Source organism: Rattus norvegicus, chromosome 11 (assembly GCF_021556685.1).
Source record: "Rattus norvegicus strain SHRSP/BbbUtx chromosome 11, alternate assembly SHRSP_T2T, whole genome shotgun sequence".
In the NCBI taxonomy this organism is placed as follows: Eukaryota; Metazoa; Chordata; class Mammalia; order Rodentia; family Muridae; genus Rattus; species Rattus norvegicus.
Window position 1 is genome coordinate 43,734,768 of NC_141544.1, and position 23,934 is coordinate 43,758,701.

The window sequence follows — 23,934 nt, forward strand, 5'->3', positions numbered from 1 at the left end:
CTCCCAAGTGCTGGGACGAAAACTGTGCACTACCACGCCTGGCTTGCACATCTTTATCTTAAGAGCGATGTTCTTTTTGGTTATTTTTTTCTCTCTCCAAATACTGGGTATTAAATCCAGGACTTCATGCGTGACAGGTGGGGACTCTGCCACTGAGTTGCATCCTTAGTCCTGATATCGTCTTTCGTCTAAATTCTAGACTCTTTCTTGACAGTTTCGAGCTCCTCCACTCACTACCAGCCTGGGACATTCACATATCCTCCCCAGAGGAGAATCTGTTCCAGGGTGACGACCCGAGGGCCATCCTATGGGAAAGGAAAAGTCTCTCAGGTACTAGCAATGACACACAACCACCGTGCAGAGCCACTCTTGTCCTGTTCTTGGTTTTGGTGGATTCGTGGACACGCACGTCGTAAGGGAGGAGTTTGGGGAGAGCTGACAAGGTTGCCTGGCCTCTGGAGTAATAACCAAACCACAGAGCTACACATGAGTGTTTCATTCTGTGCCACAGACCTGGCAGATGACTCTGCCCGTGCACAGATTTTACATGTTCACAATGTCTGACTCACACTTCCTCCAACACCTGTGCCCCTAGAGGACTCAGGCCCCAGCACTGCACCTTCCCTGCTTGAACAAGTCAGAGGCTGAAGCGGGGTGCTCCGGGCCAGCAGTCTCAGTCCGGCAGCCAAGTTTCCCAAACACAGAGCGACGTAAGTCCAGGCAACCAGGCAGCATTAAAATTCACGACTCGGGCCTCTGAATCCGAACCATGTTTGCGAATGGTCTGATTCCATGTATGCCCCAGACGTCCCTCGAATACAAATAACCTCATTTGGGCTCGGAGGAACAGGGGGGAGAAACAGAAGAACGCTCTCCAAAACAAACCTTGAATGTGCACGAGAGAGTGCACTCTGTCAGCATTCCTTTGATGATTACAAACGAGTCCCTTTTCCCGGGCAATTCGGGGAATAATCTGGATAAAACGACCCCCCCCCTTTTTTTGTCTGCAAAGGGCCGTGTGTCGCGCTTACGTGTGACAGCTGTCACAGTAGTTGTTTCAGAGTCTAAGGGCACTCACCGCGCCACTGAGCCGTTTCCTTTCTTTCTCTCGACTCCGAAAACTTTTCGTGTTTGGCCACTTCTAAAATTCTCAGGCTTGAAATCATAAGCCATTAATTATACCGTAGTCCTAAGGTACAAGGGACCCGTCACTGACCGCCCACTCCGCCCCTCCCCTGCCTGTCGGACAGCAGACAGGTGGAAATGAGAGGGAATGATCTTATCTGGAGAGCCAATTTGTACAGCCTCCGCAACTCGACAGCCCCTTTACGTGTGTGTGTGTGTGTGTGTGTGTGTGTGTGTGTGTGTGTGTGTGTGTGTACACAGTTAGGCTTCTGTGTCTCTTTGGTCTCTTTGATTGTGAACTATAAGGGACACTCATGTGTAACACTGCTCTCAGTGTGGTGAGACTCGAAGGACTAAACACTTGTTCCAAGGCAGGTGACAAGAATGACCCGTGGGCAGGTCGGAGTGGAGGCAGAAGCTGTCTCCAGCCTTGGAAGGAGGAAGGACGCTGCCCTCTCTGTGGAACTACACATCTCGTGAGCAGAGCAGATCTTGTGGTCTCTTTGGCCTCATTTACTTCTTCCACTTCCAGGGTCAAGCTCGAGGTCCTTCTGTTCTGAACTCCCCTTTGACTTAGGTCGGAGTCCACGGCTGTTTGGCTCTTTGAGATGCTTTAGATGAGAAATGTCTCCCCTGACCCACGTGTTGGAGCACCCGATCTCCAGCTGGCCGTGTGGTTTGGGAGGATTAGGAAGTGTGGCCTTGCTAGAGCCAGGATGTCACTTTCCAGTCCCCGCCCTGGCTCTGCTGCACAGGTGTGGTTGAAGATGTGAGCCATCAGCTTCATGGTCCTGCTGCCACACCTGCAAACTGCTGCCTTGCCTCCCGCCAAGGTGGACTCATCTCTCTGGAACCATAAGTCAAAATAAACCGTCTCTTGTGGCTTACAGTCATAGCGTGTTACCACAGCAACGGATCCCTGTGAGGCTGAAGGGCTCCCCTTGTCCGGGGCCTCCATGGTGCTGTGTCACATCAGGATGTTTGAAACCATCAGCACTCATCAAGGGGCCAGTGCCTCCCTACGCAGAGAAAGGATGCCTCCCTAGAAGGTTTAATGGAGACAGAAATATTTTGTGTCTAAGTAATGTTTGGCGGTGTCTGGAAGGATGCTAGTGGAACTGAGCCGAGACACTTGAGGATGCTGCTAAGCATCTTCCAATCCACACAGCAGCTGTGGGGATGAAGCATCAGCAGTGTCCATCCCACCCAACCCTGTGCCTATCCATCCATCCGTCTCCCACCCCTCCCCTATGACCCACCTCCCACTCAGGCTGAGGAAACTGCAGTAGCACAGTACTAGTCCCTGTTTCATTTCCCAACCTGTTAGAATTTGAAAAATTTTTTATACATTTACTTATCACTGTGTGAACACATGTGTGTGCTATGCCATGCATGCAGAAGTTAGAGGGCAATTTGTAGGAATTGGGATCTTTCTACCTTATGGGTTCCTGGAATTGAACTTAGGTCGCCAGACTTGGTTGCAGGTGCCTTTATCTGCTAAGCCATTTTGCTGGCTCTTATAATGTTTGAACACAAAGTTCCAATACTCTGTCATGGCTCATGTCCTGAAGCCAGCTTGCCTTCTTAGACCAGGGGACCCTTCAGTCCCTCCACAGGGGAACGGAGGTCCTTCTGTTAAGGTGTTTCCCACCCTGGCCAGGGGGATTTTACTCAGCCCTCCCACCCCCTTTCTTCCCCTCTGAGGGACTGGCTTGAGTCTTTTGGGTTTTTTCCCTCTTCATTTCAAACGCAACCATTTGCCACCAGCAGGCATCAACTACAGTGCGGACATCAGAGATGCCCAGGCTTGAAGCCTCTGTGTGCTCGGAGTGTGAACGAAGATGAGTTTGCAGCATACCTTGGCTATCTTGAAATCTCAGTGATCAGCGGCTTGCGGGGTTCAGTTCTATCTGAGTCTTATGAGAAAGAGAGGAAGCCATAGAGACCGGGCAGGGGTCTACTTTCCCTGGAGTCTCCTGCCAGGCTTCCTTCCTCGTTCCCCTGCAGCTATCCCTCCTTTCTCTCTGCCCACAACCTCACCCACCTCTGCACCCATACACACACTTGCTGTCCTGCGGCCTGGCACTAAGTGACTCCGTAGGGCCCATCTTGAGCAGAGGGGAGCCCACTACCAGAGGGATGACTCCCACTTTCAGACCATGCTCAGCCCGGTCACATCTTTTAAAGATAAGTCACAATGCCACACAGAATATTCTGTCAGAACTGAAAATCTACTATCGTTTCCAAGAGAATGAGGAGAGAGAGAGAGAGAGAGAGAGAGAGAGAGAGAGAGAGAGAGAGAGCGAGCACCACTGGCAGGAATGGGTGTGCAGTATTTGAACAGTTCTGTGACTCAGTCCATCTGAATTCCTAAGTATTTTAAGAGCTTTGTCCAGAGGTGGGAGAAAGGTCTATTGTATGGTTCTTGGCACTGAAGAAAATAGCAAGCCCATCGGAGCGCCGCTTCAGATTTGATTTTCAAGTGGGTGATGTTAGAATGCCGTCCAACAGTGGGGCCTCTGCTCATTTCCTCGTTCCTGTTCTTTCAGAATTTCTCCAGTGGTTTACTTCGGTTTTCAGAACCAACTCACGTTGGTATTGGAAGGTCTTCTCTTGTGATTCCTTCTTAATAAAAAAACAGCGTTGTGCCCTTAGGCAAGGATGAGGGTGTTTTGAGATGCATGTGGCTTACTGGACAAACCGAACACACATTCGAGTGTGTATCCAATAGATATTTCTGTAGTGTAGCTCTCTCTCAGCACCAGACTCTGAGGACACTCACCCCGAGATTTCCTCCATAATGAACCAAGGCTTTCCAGGTAACCCACGCACACTCCCGTCTATTTACAGGTTATTTAACAACGGCAGAATGCTACGCAAACACCGGCATGCTGTATTATTTAGAAAGCCAGCCTGTAATATCCAGTATTAGACACTTCCCCACACCCCGAGTGTTTGCTGCACGGTTGGTTGAACCCATGAGTATGGGATCCATGGTTACGGGAGGCTGGCTGCATATATTTTCAGAGTTGGGTCCTTATACTCCCCCTCCTCCTCGATGCCATTTGAAATCGCCCTGAGCTTCCCTGATGCCTTAGTGCTCACTTCTGGATATAGACGTCGCAAACAGAAGCAGGACAAACTCAGTGTTAAATCACACTATTGTCTTCCCCGGATCTGAATAGTGAGTAGTGATTGCTTTCAACACGTGTACATGGTGAGTGCATAGGTAGCCTCTCTCAGCCCTGCCTTTTCTTGCTGTTAACTATTATGTATGAAGAAATGGTGCATCACACTCAGCCTCAGGGCGCTCTGAGCCACGAGGAACTGATGACGTGCTGGCTGGGGAATCCTGTCACAGCCGGGCCAGGAACGTACCCTTGTGATGGTGGCATCTCTCTGCTAACTTGAGCCTTCTGTCTAGTGACAACCTGTTCCTAGCACAGCAACTTGGACATCCTTCTTCCTGGTTTCCAGAAAGTTCCTTATAGCTCGGAAGGTTTTTATTTTGCTTCTACACTAGGAAATGTGATGTGGTGTAATGTGGAGAACCCAGGATACAGCAAGAATTTCTCCAGACTGATTCTCAGATAGAATAAGACCTTGGACAAGATGAGTGTTTGGAAGCAGACACATGTAGCCCTCCTGGCTGAGGTCATTTGCTGCCTGACAGACAGACCTGACCACAAGAAATGCCTCAGGCCACTACTCCTGTGTGAGGAGAGAAACATGATGAAACCTGTATCTTTTTTTTTTTTTTTTTTTGGTTCTTTTTTTCGGAGCTGGGGACCGAACCCAGGGCCTTGGGCTTCCTAGGCAAGCGCTCTACCACTGAGCTAAATCCCCAGCCCCGAAACCTGTATCTTTAGAAGATGTTCAGTGCTGATCTACTGATCCAACGGCCTTCTCTGGAGCCCTGTGGAACTTTCTGGAATGTGACCTATTACTGATGAAAGCCTAGTCTGCACCATTTACCTTCTTGGCCCACGCACCTTCTTCGCAGCGAGAAGGTAAATTATTAGGTAGGGTTTAGGCAGACTGATGTACTAATTGAGAGCTTTAAGGAATGGTAAGTGTGATTCAGCCTCACAGACTGGCATGAAATAGCAGGGTTCGAGGGCGGGTTGTACATTAATATAATTATCATCATTATTACCGTTCAAGCAGGCGGGGAGAAAGGAGCACTAGGCGACCCCGCGTGAACTTCAGCAGACTGTCGGCAAGGGTGAACTTGCTATAGTTACCGAGGGCCGAGGACCACAGGGGCATTCCACAGAACAGCCACAGCCTTGGCCTGTTCCAGCAGCTACTAAACCCTTCATCAAAGCTAGACTTTAGTAAAACCGTCACCAAGGAAATCGTATGTTAGAAATGGAGCCAGAGGGGTTGGGGATTTAGCTCAGTGGTAGAGCGCTTGCCTAGGAAGTGCAAGGCCCTGGGTTCGGTCCCCAGCTCCGAAAAAAAAGAACCAAAAAAAAAAAAAAAAAAAAAAGAAAGAAAGAAAGAAAGAAAGAAATGGAGCCGGACAGCGGAGACACAGTGCAATCTGTGTATGGAAAATTAGATATTATAGTGACCACTGCAGGCAAAGCAGAAGAAGGATAAACATCCACCATAAATGTCGCTTAACTCAGTGTACATAAAATATCATTATCTCAACATGTACCGTGGACCTACTCACGTATCGTCCCTGTTCACGGGGCACCCATAAGGAGGTCAGAGGGTAATCTCGATGGTAGTCCTTGCCTTCACATGGGTCTTTCTAGTTGTCTGTGGCCTTGTACACCAGGCTAGTTGGCCCATGAGCTTCCTGGGAATTCTTCTGTCTCTATGCTATAGGATCTCTCACCATAGGACCACTGGGATTACATATATGTGGGACTATTCCTGGCTTTGACATGGCTTCCAGGGATCCAAACTCTGGCCTGCATGCCTTCCCAGCGAGCACCTAACCTATTGAGCTATCTCTCTGTACTGGTTCTGATGTCTCTCTAGGCTTTTTTTTTAAACCAAGAATAGTCTTTACCATCTTTAACACTGGCACTTGCTACAGTCCCCTAGAGTCCCCTGCACTGACAGCTATTCACTCCCCATCACCCTGAAGAGAACAGTGTCTGATCAGGGCTGGGAAAGATGCCTTAAAGGTCCAAGAAGGTCATCAGCCATTTTCACTCCAACGAACTGATCCTTTCCCTTAGACTGGAACAGTTTGGTTTAGGAAGCGTTAAAGAAGAGAAGGAAGGAAGACAGTTGAGGCTTTGGGTTTGGGGAGAGGGTGTAAGGAGTCAGGCTTTGATTCTCTGTGGCTTTGCTGAGGGCTGTACTGTACCCATAGAGTTCACTGCCTACTTTAATTAAAATACTTATTGCTTAATTAACTACTATGTACCTGAGCCCACATGTCTCCTGTGGCAGTCAGGGGTCAACCTAGAATACTGTTTTCCCCCACCTCTGTGTGTGTGTGTGTGTGTGTGTGTGTGTGTGTGTGTGTGTGTTTGTTTTTGAGACAATTTCTTTCAATGGGAGCTGGGGCTTGCCAGTTTGGTTTTAGGGTGTCTGGCCACAGAGACTTCTGCCTCTGCTTCCTCAGTGTTGGAATTGCAAGCACGTGTCTCACATGCCTGGCTTTCCCCCAGTGTTTCCTGTGGGTGTGGGAGAATAAGCTCAGGTCCTCCTGCTTGAATGGCATCCGCCTGGCAAGCCCTTTCCCACGAACCAGCCCCTCACGGCTCTCTTTTATTGACAGAACTCCGTATTTCTAAGTCTTGCCTCACTCACAGCTCCATCTCCATCATTTCCTCTGGGAATAATGGCTTCCCAATCCAAGAAAGGTTTCTGTTAGGGTGATGTCTGACTGGGCACATTTATTAAGTCTACTTGTTAAGTCCTACTGCTCAGCCCCAGGTAAAATGCAAGTCCGAGGTTTCCAAGAGTCCTTGAACTTGTCCACATGAGGCAAAAACGATTGCCCCTATAAATGGATCTTGATTAGGAATTGATCACACTTGGCTTTCCTTCTGTGCATGTGGAGCTCTGTGTCGGTGCGGTGCCATTCAGGTCTGTACGCTTGGCATCCCAGATCTCATGCTGGCCCCTGAGAGTCAGCAGAAGAGTACTGACCATGAGCTGTTTCCCTCTCTGTACATTGCTGTTGGCATGCCTGCCTGTTGTCTTCGGCAGCTTATGGGAATGTGTTGTTCCCCTTTCCATGTTCCCTCTTCTTACTCCACTTGTTTGCCCTCACCTGGGCCCCAGTTGCTGCTGGGAAAACATTGGTTGGCTGTGGAGATTGTGACCACAACAGATTCAGGCTTCTGGCCTCGGCTATCCAGTCACTGGGCCCTCCCACATACCTGAGAATAAATTGGCAAGCAATCAGGGAAAGAACAACAAAGATGAGCCCTTCCACAGAGCCGGGGAAGGCAGCTAAGCATTGGATGGTGTCGTTCCAGAGTCTCAGTACTGCAGGACGTGGCCTTATTTGGAGATGGAGCCTTGGCAAAGGTGATCGAGTTAGAATGAGGTCATCGGGGTGGGTCTTCCCCCAACACGACTGATGCCCTCACACAAGGAAACTTGGAGACACACATGTGCATGGGAAGACTGGAATTATACACTCCGGTGAATCAAGGACCTTCCAGAAGGTGGAAGAAAGGCTCTGAACCGACCCTTCCTTAGAGCTTTCAAATGAAGTGAGGTTCAGCCACACCACCCCAGACTGCTGGTCTTTAGAAGTGTTAGAGAATCACTCCTATTGTTGTAAGCCATGCCCGCCCACCCTCCTTTTCTAGTACTTTGTTGAAGCAGTGGAGGGATGCCATATAGAGGATTTCTGGGCACTTCCCATATAGCTGCTCATTTGCTCTCCTTGATCGACTGAGACACGTGCTGTTGTCTTTTTTTTTTTGATAACTAACACCTGTCCTGCAAAGATTGAACAGTTTGTCCGAGGTCACATGAGCTAATGGTCACATGACCCCCATCGTTCCTTCCCACCCCTCCAGTCACCTGTGCCCCCTAGAATCTTCTCCGATGAAGCCTTTATTGTCCTGTCTCTCACACATTTACCTTCCCAAGTGTCTCACCCAAGTCCTCACAGTAGCTACCCATCTCCCACGGCTTGGCAATCACTAACATCCTCCATCATCTGTCTCAGAGCTTGTGACTTTGGACCCCATGAAACATCCTACAGGCTCAGCCTGGGAAGGACAGAATCGAAAAGCTTGGCCCTTGTATACAGGCTTCTGTAAGCAAATGATACCACTACATTAAAACAGCAGCCGTCCTGCCTGAAGGCTTTGCTCTCCCGTATGCCCAGGCTCCACTATCCCTTCCTGATTCCAGGGCTCAATTGCCGTCGTACAGTCAGGACCAGCTGTGTAATTTGTAGGACACAGTGCAAAATTAAAATGTGAACTCCAGGGGTTGGGGATTTAGCTCAGTGGTAGAGCGCTTGCCTAGGAAGCGCAAGGCCCTAGGTTGGGTTCCCAGCTCCAAAAAAAATAACCAAAAAAAAAAAAAAAGTGAACTCCACATTTCTAAACTGGAACTGGAGAAAAGGGACTTTTTTCTTTTCTTATATATTTATTTATTTAAATATATAACATACATACTTTCACACACATGCATGCACACACACATCGTGCACATACACGTACACACACATACACATGGTTTCATTATATAAATCAGGCTGGCCTTGAACCCACAGAAATCTGCCTGCCTCTTCCTGGAACTCACCAAGTAGGCTAGGTTGTCCAGCCAGAAAGCCTCAGGGATGCCGCCGTCTCTGACTCTCTGACTCTTAGGCGCTGGGGTTACAAGTATGTGCCCTCCACGCCTGTGGCTCTCAGTCATACCTACGATTGTGAGACACACATTTTCCTACCAAACTCTCTAGCCTTAAATGAAGTTCCTCTTCAGCTTCATTCACTTGTGCATGGTCCCTCTCCCCTCTCCCCCTCCTCTACGGAGCACTGGCGATGCTCCCAGCCTTGAAACAATCTGTAAAGGCAGTGAGAGGTAGCTAGTGACTCCCACTCACCCTTTCACCCTGGGAGGAGGCTGGACCTGAAGTCAGAATTCATTAGAATCCTTGCCTAAATGAGGCTGCTTGAACCTGTACTCTCTGCCAGTCATGCCACTGCTGTTTGTCTGTTATGAAGGCAGGGTTGCCTTCTTGGCATCACTTGGGACGTGTGCATCAGAAGGTTCCGAGTTATCATCTCTCTCCCCGTGACCCAGAGATCCCTGGAAACAATTAAGTGAGTGCTTCAAGTTTACGAAAGAAAATCCATGAACAGTGGGGCTCACCTGAATATTTACTGGCAGACAGGATCTGGTGTTCAATGTATCCAGCCTGAAGGTGGCCAAGAACTAAGACTTGAAAACAAACTCCTTGGAGTTGGTGGTGGGTAGAGCTGTCAAGGCAGGGGCTCCGAGGGGAGGGGTGTTGGTCACTCAGCTGTCACAAAGTGAGGCAACAGGTGGAGAGAACAGTGAGCATGGATGTGGGCAGCCAGGAGAGCCGCACTCTGAGCAAGAGTGAAGGAAGGTAGGTCCTAGGGTAGCACTGGTGTATGTGCCAGGGAATCAATTAAGGATGAATGCAGAGCTCCGGGCCAGCCCCGCCTAACTACTGTGCAGGCGCCCGTGTTTCTTTTCATTTGGTGGCTACCAATCCAGCCGCCCGGTGTCTAGGAAATACGGGGCGGGGGATGGGATAGGGAGGGGTGGGGGCAGGACGGTGGGAATGCAGTGGGTTACCCAGGTTTTAAAATGAAACCAAAGAACTGAAGGCCGGAGGGTCTGCCCAGATCATCCACCGAGCCCAGGTGGCAGCCGAACCAAATGAAGCGACATTGTACTGAGGCACTCGTTCAGATGACACCACTTAGGTCAGATTCAAGCCTTAGGAACCACGGGATGTTGGGTTTGTATCTGCTTAGGAACATGGTGTGTCTGTCTGGTCAGGAGAATAGGAAACTTGCCCTGTTTTCCACATCCAATAGCCTTTTGCTAAGTATCATCATCCCAAACACATAAACAACAACAACAACGACAATAACAAAACCCAAAACAAAACAAAACAAAAAACTACTTAACTTGAGAGGTGAGATAATTTTCCAGTTAACTGAATGTGGCACAAAAGCCGTGCCAGTAACTCTGACCTTCTTCCCTGATTGTCTTACCCATTCTGAGAAGGGGCAGAGGAAAAGCCGTCAGAAGTCAGAACCAAGAGTGGTTAGGAGGTCAGGGTGAGCCGGGAGACTGCGCCTCCCAGCCACAGTGTCTGGCCCTTAGGCTCTGTGGGTCTTGCTGATTGGCCAGTGACCCAGAGCGTTGTTTCTGAGAGCCTTTTGTTGAACACAGAGAGAGGGCTGCAAGTTCGGCCAACTCCAAGCAGAAAATGATCAAGGGTAGATTTCATATCTGGGTTTTAAGTGCTGGTAAAAGTTGCATTAAGTTATCAAGTGCACTGCGAACCGGGCTTCCTCGCCAAGTGGCTCTGTAGTTGGGGGATTATTCTGCATCCCGAAGAAAAGAAAAAGTGTTTTGTTTAGATGCTGGGGTTGGAGGGGGGAGTGAGGAATTGATCCAGTTTCTCTTAAACTAATCTAACCCAGATGGGGCTTGCTGAATAACTTGCTGGGGTTGGTACCTGGTTAGAAACAAGGTGTTCATTTTATAGGGACTAAAACCTTCCATTGGAAAGGTGCAGAGGGGCTCCTACCAGACCTGTAGGGATCAAATAGTGAGTGTAATCTAAAGGTGGTAATTTCAGACTAACACAGCACATTGAGAGGAATTGTTTAGGGTAATAATTTAATTGATTGATTCATATCCTTTTCCCTGCCACTCACAGGCACCCCTCCCTACTCATAGTTCCCTTGCCTGTGGCCTCCACTAAGACTAGACTGAAGATACAAAATAAAACAAAACAAACCACCAAAGCGAAACCCTGCATATGTAACTGAGTGTGTGCAGGCTTTTTGTTCGGTACCTCCTAGATGACACAGTATAAAAACTAGATACAAAGCATCTTAGTTATGTGTTATAGGCCACATCCTAGTGATCAAGAGGTGCTTTAACATGTATGGGAAGACTGCAAGGGTTATACGTAGATACATGTGTTTGTTTGTTGGTTTGGTTTTGGAGATAGTATCTTGCTACATAGTTGTAATTCCCTGGCTTTAAACCCTGTCTGTGGCCCTGGCTGAAGAACTTATGACCATTTTCCTTATCTTTCTGTGTTTTCCTATAAAGAATGTGAGTTCTGAGGACTCGAACAGCTGCAGACCTTTCTGGAACTGTTATCCTGTGCATACCCAGGGATGGCTGTTCACAGATACATGCAACAAGCTGTAAAGAGAAATCTGCAGGTCCTGACAGCTCACGAGGGCTCAGCCTGCTGCTCACTCAGCTCTGGCTTGGCCAGCCTTCTTCACTGGCTCTCTTACTCTCATTCAAAAATAATTCACTGGGGCTGGAGAGACGGCTCAGCAGGTAAGAGCATTGGCTGCTCTTCCAGAGGCTCCAGATTCAATTCCCAGCACCCACACGGGAGCTCACAACTGTTTGTAACTCTGGTTCCAGAGGTTTTAACACCCTCATACAGGAATACATGAAGGCCAAACACCAAAGGTACATAAAAATAATAAATAGAAAAAATAATTTGCATGAGCGCACACACACACACACACACACACACACACACACACACGTGCACTTCTAGGTACTAGAGATGTGGTTGTTGGTTAAGTATTCTAAAGGGGAAAACTGACTATGTCCTCAGTAGCAATTCAGCAGATTTGGGGGTGTGGCTAATAAATATGGCAGGTTAGGGTCATGGTTAGCGAACAAGCATAAGGATTTGTACTCCACACAGATGAACACACATTTAGCCTAATGATGTCAGTCAACAGTGGCTCTGTAGCGCTATAGCATAGCCTAGGTTGTCATAGCTATGCATGTTGTGTATAGGTATACTCTATGATGTTTGTCCAACTCCAAAATTACCAAATGACATGCTTCTCAGGATGGACACTTGTATTTGCAGAGGCCTTATTTTAAATTTAATAATGCATCTTCGTGGAGGGTAGAGTGTGTATGTGCACATCTTGAGGAGCCCAAAAGAAGGCATCAGATGCCTGGGGCTGGAGTCACAGGCAGTTTCAAGGCACCCTGCTACACAAGTGTCCAGAACTGAGCTCGAATCCCCTGCATGAGCAGCACGTGCTTGTAACCAATGAGCCATCTCTCTAGCCTGCATCCCTGTTTTAGAGCAATACATAATTGTATGTATGTGGATGTCCGTGCAGAAAACACTCACTTAAGACATATGTGAGAATATGCGGAAACATGTCCATAAACCAGTGGGTCAGTGCACAGAGAGACAGAAGAAACTGACGGAAGAACACAAAGTCCAGGGGAATGTTGAGAAGCCTCTGGGTGGGGAGACAGTGCGGCTGACAGTGACATGCTGCCCCCTCGGTGACGTGAGGCTTCTCATAGCTTCGGGCAGAAAAGCCACAGAACCAAGAATTCCCATCACGTGGAAGCCGGTAATTGCTAGGATTATTTTTTCCACATTGAGACATTTGGGAATACTCGATTGTTGATTGTTATTGAGTAGCATATGGGGAAAGCTCATGCCTTTGGCAATAGGATTGTTTGGTTTTAAGACAGGCAAACAGTTTTATTGTCAAAGGAAATAGTTGTGTTGAGGACGGGTGCTGAAGAACTGACTGACATCAGGCATTTTGAAAACCTCATTTCTCCCTCTCCATCTGTCCCTCCCCTCCCCCGCCCCCGTGTGTGTGTGAGAGAGAGAGAGAGAGAGAGAGAGAGAGAGAGAGAGAGAGAGAGAGAGAGAATATGTGTGTCTTCTCAGCATCCCCAAACTGGAGGCAAATAACCCATGACATCATTCCCTTGTGAAGTTGAGCGTCTCCTCTCCTCTCTAAGATGCTGTACTCCTGAGTTCACACTCAGCCTGAAAGCAGTACCTTTGGGGTATTGGTTGCTCTTCCCCCTCTTAGGGCTTCTCTTTTCAACAAACCTTGAATGGCCAATCTCTTTGTTTTTCTGTCTTTATCTTACTAGTTCATTTTTAAATATTGTGACCAAAATACCTCAGGCTGGGTAAACTAATACGGGAAAACCAATTAAATTGCTCATAGTTTCAGTTCTAGGTCAAAGACCAACATCTGGTGCCGATCTCTTTGCTGGAGGAACCTTGAATTACCACATCGTGTGTGCAGGTGTGTCTGCTTCCTCACGTCTCATTCCCTTCTTATATAGCCGCCAGGATTGCATTCTGGAGGCATTACTCTGATGACATTACCTAAGCTTAGGTACCTGCCTCAGAACACTGTGGTCTGATTCAGTTTCTAACCTCCTAATCCCTGCAAATAATAACGAAGGTTTGACTTGAACCCACGGAGCCACATACAGACCCTGTGCAAACCATTGCCCTCACGTCCTGGGTCCCTGTTGTTCACCTTTCTCATCACCTGTGGGCAGCTGCAGAGGAAGCACAGGCCTCACATTATGCGGAGGAGGGAGCAGAGAGTCACAGTGGCAGTAATGAGTCTTCTCATAAGAGCTGACTGGGGAAGGTTCTAGAACTTTCATTCCCTCTATGGAGCTCACAGCCTCACTGCTCGCTGCCTGGATCCTTTCATTCAGGTCTGGGATTCTCCAGAGAGTCCCCTAGCCCGCCCTCAGGCCCCACCCGACTCCACACTCAGTACATTTCCTTAGCATTTCATCAAAAGCTACCTCCGTCAGTTTCCCAACGTGGCTCGCGTCGTGATTAACTCAGATGTACAGTGAATATCATGACTGGAGGCTAACACGTGAGACTCAGTTCCTTGCACCTCGCACAAAAATCTATGGGCAGAAGCCACATTACCCAGAAGCAAGTTTTGTTTTTTTTTTTAAAGATTCGTTTTTATTTTTCATAGATGTGTATGTGGTTGTCTCTGTGTATGGGTGTGGGCATCTGTGGAGGCCAGAAGAGGTAGTCGGATCTCCTGGAAGTGAAGTTACAGAAGGTTGTGGACTGACCAATGTGTGTGCTGGGAACCAAGCTTGCAGCCCTCTACAGGAGCAGTAAGTGCTCTTAACCAGCGAGCATCTCTCCAGCACCCTGTTGCACATCCTTAATTCAAAGAAATGTTTTCCACAGTGAGGTTTGGAAAGTGTTAATCCTGAGATTTGCCAGAGAAACACCAGTTCCACAATTTGGAGTCAATTTGAAGCAAGCTTTAATTAAATACTGACCAGGATGGATTCTGTGAAGGACCACTCTCTGGAATTTCCACTGAGTGGCCCAGAGACATGTGTTACAGAGGCTTTTAAGGACAAACCAGCATGGTCACCATATTTTCCCATGTGGCTTTGTTATTTTTTAAGAACTACAACTCCCAGCATTCCAGGAAGTTACCTGGTCGTTGGGCGGGTTACAGGTTAACATTTTGGTTTTACAGGAGTTAGCAGGATAGACTCTAGAATACCATCACAGAAGAGTGAGGTGGTTTTGTTACTTTTCAAAAATCCAGCCAGCATTTTACTTACTGTAAGCAACAGCTCTAAGGATTCCAGATTATTGATACAAAGTAAACTAGATGTTGCAACCAAGAACCCCTGATTCTTTGTGGCAGAACAGAACAGAGGGTTAGTTCCTATTCAGGTCTGGAACTGGAAAATGAAGGGAACTTTAACTCTGTGTCATTTCATAAGGATCAGGGCTCCTTCTCTCCTGGGACAGCTGTATCGTTTGGGGTCCTAGTTGGGCTTTTTGTCCATGTAGGAGAGCAAGGGGGAAAGCAAGAACAGGAGTGTCCTATAGAGATGGGTTTCATGTCCCAGCCTCTCAAGTGGCAAACATCTCCTTTGCCCTCTTCCCATTGTCCTAACGTTTGCTGGCCAGTTTGACGAAAGGTCCCTTCCCCTAGAAACCAGGTGGGCTTCCTCCCACGCAGAAAACATCTCTGCTCTAACAGTTGGGTGTCCTCTTCTTATCTGGTATGCTCTTTGGCAAGGTCTCTGAATTTAAGAGTTGTAATCGCTACCATTGGGGCCCATGACTTCCTGTGATTTCCCTTTCAGATAGCTAAGAAACAAGCAGATGGTCCTAGTTTTCTTTATCTCCAGACCTTCTTTCTAAAGGGTTCAGAGATGGCTTCCAAATGGCTTCAAGCATGCTAGGCAAGTACTCTGCCACTGAGCTATGGCGGGCCCCAATGTCACTGTTTTTTGTTTGTTTTGGGTGACGCTGGAACTTGAACCCAGGGCTCTGTGTGTGTGCAGCAAACATTCTACCTCTGAGGAGACATTTCTAGTTCATACCCCCCAACACACCCCCAGATTACTTTTTGGTTATGCTGCTCTTGGCATTTAGGGCCTAATGGTGGGCTCTACCTGTGGAGGGGCTTTCCAACGCCCAAAAGACTCCAACTCATGGCTCTAAACACACACAACAAACATGAAAGAAAAATTGTTTTTCTGAAATGTACTTCAAACAGGCAGAGACTCCTCTGGATTGTGTGACTAGAAGGGTGTGGCCTCTTATGGGGGGGGTACCACTCCAATTATCTTTTTAAAGAGATGAGAGGAAGGCCAGGATAGAACTTCAGCACCTGGATGTAGAGCCAATAACATTGCTCAGAGTGACTCAGGCACCCTTAGCCCTTAGAAAACTTGGAGAATCTCTGGCTTCAAAAGGGAAAGAGGGAAAAAGACTTGACAGCCCGTTTGGCCTCCTCTGAATATGTGTGATGCTTACTTTTAATTGCGAACTCGATACAACCTAGAATTATCCCCGGTGTCTTGGTTTGTATTGCTGTCAGCGTACACTTCCACATCACTGTCCATCATTGAAGGAAGTCAGGACAGGAACTCAAGCAGGGCAGGAACCTGGAGGCAGGAGCTGATGCAGAGGGCATGGAGGGTGCTTCTCACTGACTTTGCGCCTCATGGCTTGCTCAGCCTGCTTTCTTACAGAATCTAGGACCTCCATCCCAGGGATGACTCCACCCACAGTGGGCGGGGCCCTTCCCATCAATCACTAATTAAGGAAATGCCCCACAGCTGGATTTTATGGAGGCATTTTCTCAGTTGTGTCTCCCTTCTGTCAGATGGCCTCAGCTTGCGTCAGGCTGACGTAACACTATCAGCCTGTGAGAATGTCTATGAGTTTTGTCTTGATGATGTTAACTGAAGGTGGGGGTACCATTCTCTGGTTTTAGGCCCTGTACTACAGGGAGTAGAGAAAAGCCGCTAAGAACTTAAGCACACTTTACTCATTTCTCTTGGATGATGACTGTGGCAGTCCTGTGACCTGGGGTGTGGCTGTCCTGTGACAGGAGGCTTTGGGTTCCTGTCTCCCTGATTTCTCTGCCCAAAAGACTGGAACCTGGAACCGCAAGCTAAAGCAAACCCTTCTTCGGAAGTTACTTTTTGTCAGTTTTTGTTTTCTTTAGCCACAGCAACAGAAAGGAAATTATATAACAATTAGGAATGTTTAGACTTGACTAAGGGCTGGAGCTAGAAGGGTGGAAGAAAGGGAGAATGGGGGCTGGGGATTTAGCTCAGTGGTAGAGCGCTTACCTAGGAAGCACAAGGCCCTGTGTTCGGTCCCCAGCTCCGGAAAAAAAAAAGAACCAAAAAAAAAAAAAAAGAAAGGGAGAACGGAGGGAGGGCAATCCGACGGGGGAGACAAGCCACCATTATCCATAGCTCAGCCGCTGGGGTTCTGACCCACAAGGGCAGCCTCTGGGCTGAGTGCTTACCTCTGAGCTGCCTAAAGAGCAGAGGGATGGAGAGAGGCTGCTCCGGATCCCACCAGTGGGAACTCTGCATGAATTAGTGTTAAGATGAATGGGATGTGAACAGTAACGGGGCAGAGCCGCACCACGGCTTGTGATAGGTAAAGGACGTGTATGCCTGCAGCATCATTTGATTCCCACCACAAATCCTGGGCACCGGTACTGAGAGGTGAGCATCGTTGTCAAACACTGTCTCGACCTCTGACTTGATCTTTAATCCTCTGTCCCTTCCCACCTTCACTGGCCTGCTCACAAGGACTCCAAAGCTTTATGAACTCTGTAGTCATTCAAGTTAGGTGTAGGTCTTGGCTCAGACTGAGCTTTATGTCGCGCAAGTGAAGATCATTTAAGAATGATATGTTCAGGTTGGGGATTTGGCTCAGTGGTAGAGCGCTTGCCTAGCAAGCGAAAGGCCCTGGGTTCAGTCCCCAGCTCCGGAAAAAAAAAAAAAAAAAAAAAAAAAGAAAAGAATGATATGTTCAGTACACTAGCACGAGAATGGTGCATTTAACTCGTATTTGATGTACATCCGTGTGCACACACAAGAATGATGTATTTAATTGAGTCCTGAGACGCTTACCGCAGCTGGTGGGGCTGTGTGCCCGCTCTCATCAGGAGTCTCAGTGCATGTAGCATAACTGACTCTGAGGGTCTGCAAAGGAGCACTGTTTTGACGATATTTTTGCGAACGATACCCAAGCTTTTGCTGTGAAACTCCCCTCCTGCTCCACATAGCACCTGTAGGAATCAGCCATTCCTATGATTCTGGCCTCTGTCACTGTGCTCTTTATATAGAAGAGAGTTTTCACTGTCTGTGTGATAACGGTGCTCTCAAGAGTGACTTTCAATAATGAAGACCTGATTTCTTCATTTATTTCTTCGTGTGAGACACATGTGGGCACTGTGGTGCTTATATGGCCAGCTTGTAGGAGCTGGCGCCCCCTTTCTACCACGTGGGTTCTAGGTATGGAACTCCGGTCATTGGGTTTTACGACAGACATCTTTCCCCCTGGGAATTTACCCAAAGGACTCCATATCTTTTTTTTAATTGAGTATTTTTTAATTTACATTTCAAATGTTATCTCTTTTTCTGGTTTCCCGTCCATAAGCCCCCTATCCCATCCCCTCCCCTTCTTCTATAAGGGTGTTCCCCTACCCATCCACTCACTCCTTCCCACCTCCCTGCCCTGACATTCCCCTACACTGGGTGGGGGGTGTCCAGCCTTGGCAGGACCAGGGGCTTCTCCTCCCATTAGTGCCCAACTAGGCCATCCTCTGCTCCCTATGCAGCTGGAGCCAGGGGTCTGTTCATGTGTAGTCTTTGGGTAGTGGTTTAGTCCCTGGGAGCTCTGGTTGGTTGGCATTGTTGTTCTTATGGGGTTACCAGCTGAGACATCTCATCTCCATTCTCTACTTCTTTCCAAAGATGGAGGGCAACTCCCAGCTCCCATGGCTTTTTAGCAAACTCCTCATCTTTATTGATAGTACAAGAACATAAGAACCCTTTATCTAGTCTGCTCTTAGGTCTCCTTGAAACCAGCCTTTCAACTGTTCCTTTGAGGAAGATTAAGGCTGAAGAAGCCACCAGAGTTCTGGTAATATCATGTGACTGTTTGCCAGGGAAGAGAGTCTGAGTGAAAATCACAATCTGTGGCCAGGCTCCTGAGCTGACAGGAAGTTCTACCTACCTTATGGTAAGCCCTGACCCACCCAGCAAAGTGTCTCACTGGACTTTAAAGACAGATTTTTAAAAAGAACACACACTTCTACATATGCTGGGCTTTGTTGCTCATACTGTGAAACCCAAAATTTGAGCAGCTGAGGCAGGAGGATGGCCATGAGTTCCAGGCCAGCTTGAGCAACATGGTAGATTACAGGCCAGGCTGCTGGGATACAGTGTAAGAGATCTGTCTCAACAGGAAATAAAATATTAAAAATGAGGATGGGGAGGCGGCCTCCCCCGTGATCCCAGCACTTGGATCGGGAGTTCAACATCAGCCTCAAGTAATTAACAAGGTGGAGGCCAGCCTGGGGTACTTGAGGCATTGTCTCAAGAAACAGGACAAAACCGTACACTGCAGTCTTCTCCTAAGGTGGTAAGCAGAGTTAAGATTATAAAATCCCTGGCTGGGACTATGGCAATAGAAAGCATTTGACTCATCCAGTATGGTCCAGAGAGAAGTCATAACCAAAGGTAGCTGTTTCTTGACAAGGGTTACCTTTTGAAGCAGCGGAGAAAGCAAGTTGTGGGGAAGCCAACTGTGTTCACTGAACAGCACACTGGTGAGAGTGGACTCTTCCCCACCCCAGAGAACCCTGGCAGCAGGCTGCTCTGTTCCTCTTTCTTTTGAGGTGTTCTTGATCCTGAGGGGTTTCCTCGTTTATTGTACAGAAACATCTCCACTTTCAGGTGCTCCTCTAGACTGCTCAGTGATGTTTCTCTTTCTATTATTATTACACTTATTTAGTGTGTGTGTGTGTGTGTGTGTGTGTGTGTGTGTGTACCTGCATGCATGCATTCTTGCTATGGCGTCTGTTGTGGAGGTCAGAGGTCAAGCTGTGGGATTAGTTCTCTCCTTCCATATGGGTCCCAGGGGTTGAACTCAGGTTGTCAGGCTTGGTGGAAGCACATTTTCACACTGAGCCGCCTTCTTGTTCCCTCTGGGGCGTTCTATCACTCTGCCCTCTAAGGACTTTCAGGCTCACAGTTGTGCTTGCCCTCTGATCTTATGACCCTTCTCAGCAGGACCTCAGTTCCCCGGGCTCAGTCCCTCCCACACTCATCTCCTTTGCTGTATTTACACTGGGACCCATGGTCTCTCATCCCAAGCAGTTTCTTGTCAATATTCACTTTCAAATTTATTGGCCACAGCTCACAGCAAGAAGCACAGTAATTTGCACATGGTCTAGAACTCATTTGATATATATTTTGACATATACAAATGTATACATCCAAGGTTTTCCTCACTGTAACCCACACATACTCATTTTTAAAATCTTTCCCTAAAAAACATTCTTAAATCTGCAGCTCTGGATCTCTCGTGCGCACCAATAGTCACTGAAGAAACCAAATCACCACAAACTTAGTCTCAAAGCAGCACAGAGGGGCTGCTTGGAACCTCAGTTGTAAAGTGCTGGCTAGAGTCCTAAGCAGGCACAGAAGAGCGGGGAATGGTAGAGCATCTTGTATTCTGGTGATGGAGAGGGGCGATGGGCAGGGGGGCTGGCCATCTCACTAGTAGCCTACTTGGGAAGCTCTGGGCAATGAGGAACGTGTTCTCAGTGAGAAAGGTGGACAACACTCAAGAGGAGACATCACAGGTTGCTCTCTGGTCTCCATGAACATGTGAGCAGATGTGCATGCACTTGTGCCCACACAGCACACAGATTTGTAGTTCTACTGGATAAAAGTCCGATGTGGAAATGGCTCTGTTCTGAAGTCTCTGGGATCGTTTTCTTTAGCTTTTCCAGTCTCTTCAGGCCACCGGCACTCTTGGGCCAATGACTATATGACTTCATGCCTGGACGCACTGTCTTAGCATCTCTTCCTGCTCTTGCCCCACCCCCGTGCTTCCCTCCTAATAACTCTTATGGCTATGCTGAGCTGTCACAGATACTGTGTATGGCAGGCTGGCCTTGAATTCTTGATGCTTCTGCTTCCGATTCCACAGTGCCAAGCCCACTGGTGGGATCACCCAGTATCCATAGTGTCTGTCGGATCCACTCTCGGTGGTGTACATAAGAATTTGGGGCAGTGTAAGTGACATATGTCTACCATTATAATCCCAGACACCAGGGAGTAGTTTTATGTCCCTGGGCATTCATTGTGTCCTGCCTGTTCCTCTCTCTCTTCCTGTAATTTCTGTCAATGCTGATCTTTCTCTCGCATCCACACTTTAGTCTTTCCCAGGATATTGCATGGTATATAGTATTGCTTTTCAGACTAGTTTCTTTCATTCAGTGATGCGGATTTAAGGTAAGGTACTTGTGTGTGTGTGCGTGTGTGTGTGTGTGTGTGCGTGTGTGTGTGTGTGTGTGTGTGTGAGAGAGAGAGAGAGAGAGAGAGAGAGAGATTTGATAACTCATTTTCAAAGACTAGAGCTGGAACCTAAGGCCTCATGCCCTAGGTCTCTTTTAAAACACAGTCCATGGACCCAGTTTGGAAACAGGGAATGGGGTAAATAAAATGCAGGCTTTCCTGCCCAAGTGTCCTCTTTGTAGCTCAGAGTAGGGGGGCTTTGATGATCTTGCATTAGTCTGTTCTGAACACTCCCAGGATAAAAATATGGGACAGAGTGAGTGGTTGGACGTAGCACATACTCGTGTGTGTGTGTGTGTGTGTGTGTGTGTGTGTGTGTGTGTGTGTGTGTGTGTTTTTCCAGAGCTGAGGACTGAACCCAGGGCTTTGTGCTTGCCCCAGGGCTTTGTGCTTGCTAGACAAGTGCTCTACCACTGAGCTAAATCCCCAACCCCTACTCATCTGTTTTGATGGAAATGGTCCCACAGCGGTCAAGCTCAGTTTCATGGGAAGAGGCCCTGGTTCATAGAGTGAGGCGAGAGGCTAACCCAACATGGCTAGGATTCTTCTGTGATGATCTGGGCAGCAAGCCGTTTGTATTTGTGCCTTTCCTCATTGCTGTGGCCAGCGACCCAAGAGGGAGAAACTCCAGGAGGAAGGGTTTATCTCGGCTGGTGGGTTTGAGGGTAAAGTCCACTGTAGCAGGAGGGGGCATGACAGGAGTGTGACACAGGTGATCACATTGTGTCTGATCAGGAGGCAAAGAGATGTACCAGGGACACATCTTGCTTTCTCCTTTTTTTCTCATTTAAAACTTTCTTTCTCTGTTCTTTTTTATTGTTGGTTCGTTTTCCTTCTTTGTTTCTGTCTTTATTCTGCGGGGGAAGGGGGCGGTGGGGGGGCGGGGCAGGGTCTGGTTCTGTGTGAGTTTATGTGCATGTGTGCATTGGTGCCCCGTGCACTCTCTACTCACTTCTCTGAGGTGGGGACACAGGGCTCACGTTTCTCAGCTATACTGGAAGTCAGCAAGCCCAGGGATCCTCTGCGGTCTGCCCCACTATGAGCTGAGGTCACAAGCATGTACCAGAACTCCCAGCTCCTTACATGGGGGCTGGCATCTGTACTCTGAGCCTCATGATGGCAAAGCCAGGGCCCATAATCACTGAGCCACCTCCCCGGCCCCTCTTTATCTCCTCTTCTGTCTGGAACCCCAGGCCACGGGATGGTGCCATCTGCATTTAGGGTGGGTCTTCCCTCCTCAGCTAAACCTTTCTGGAAACCTCATAGACAACCCTTCAGGGGATCTCAATTAGCATCAAGATTAACCATTACAGAACACTTCTGTTCAGGGTTCTAGGACCCAGAACTCTTCTGAGAGTCTGAAGACTCCACCATCCTTAGAAGCCTGTCCTGTCCTTTATCTACTAGCGCAACAAAGCATCTTTTGCATAAACAACGAGCCTTAAGCCAATATCATCTTCCTCTGAGAATTACTTTGAAGTTGCAATCAGCTGACTACTCAGCAGGGTTCTGGGGATAAGGGCTGATGGACAGGAAGTTTTAAGGAGATGTCCAAAGGGATCAAGTAGAGAAGGGTCCCTGCTGAGCACATCTCAGAATAAAAATGCTGGCCCTTCCAAAATAACTACCCCAATTTCCTGCAGGCAGAGTGTGCCCCACAGGGTGTTGAAAGCCATAATGAAATCCTGAACTACTGGTGCCTATCACTGGGTCAGAGGCTCCCTCCCTGCATGCTGTGCAAAGAGACAGTGACCTGCAGCCTATAAAGTTGAGGGCTGGTGGTCGAGAAGAAACAGATTCCAACTGATACCTGATTTCCTTTTGCTGTTCCTACCTGATGAAGGTAGCCTCCCAAAGGAGGAGGAGAAAGAGAAGGAGGAGGAGGAGGAGGAGGAGGAGGAGGAGGAGGAGGAGGAGGAGGAGGAGGAGGAAGAAGAAGAGGAGGGGGGGAGGAGGAGGAGGAGGGGGGGGGGAGGAGGAGGAGGAGGAGGAGGAGGGAAGATGAAGGGAGCATTATGGCTAGGATAAGCCTTCCGAAGGGCACTTGCAGCCTTCCTCAGAACACTCATGTATGAAAAGAATGACCCAAGGCCCTACTGCCTGTAAGCATCCAGGAAGCCTAGGTACTTTTAGTCGGGAATTACACTTCTGAGAGATTTTGAAACCAGAATGGGACTCACATAGGCGTGGGTCGGCTGTGTGGGAATCAGAGACTTCAGGAACGGCCCTTCCTCCCATAAAGCTCTCCTGTCAGTCTGCCCAGCAGATCCCACACACACCTCAGCAGAAAGTCCCTGGCTCTGCTCCCAGCAGCCACACTGTTGACCTCATGAGGTGTGAGAAGGAGGAAGGGAGATCTACACTCTGGCCAGAACTTTACTTCCTCATTTCTGAGAACCAGCCATGCTCCAGACATGCAAGGCTGTCGGTCCCCAGAGCTTCTCAGAGCCCAGGACCAGCCTGAGTCATCCTCCCCCACTGCTTGAGAAGTCACCAGAGAGACTGGCATGCAGAGTGTACAATTTCCAAAATGGGTGGCTGTGTACCTCAGAATCGCAGAGGTCTGAAATCAAGGCGTCGACGGAGACACACACCTCAGTTTCTGCTGAAGGCTGGCCATCCTTTGGCTACCCTTGGCTTGTGTCCCTCTATCACTGACTCTTCACATCATTGTCTGTCTGTCTGTCTTTCTTCCTTCCTTCCTTTCTTTCTTCCTTCCTTTCTTTCTTTCTTTCTTTCTTTCTTCCTTTCTTCCTTTCCTTCCTTCCTTCCTTCCTTCCTTCTTTCTTTCTTTCTTTCCTTCTTTCTTTCTTTCTTGTCTCCTGCTGGGGACACTTATCATATGCCATGAACGGATCCCCTGAGCTCGGTATGCCCTCCTTTTAACTACTTATGCCTGCATCCCTGTGTTCAAATAAAGCCACATTCTGAGCTACG

General features: G+C 48.2%; 1 protein-coding gene across 8 annotated transcripts in view; it reads left to right on the plus strand.

Annotated features, from left to right (window-relative positions):
- Eva1c (eva-1 homolog C) overlaps positions 1 to 23,934 on the plus strand; it is a 74,513-nt gene that overhangs the window by 11,291 nt on the left and 39,288 nt on the right.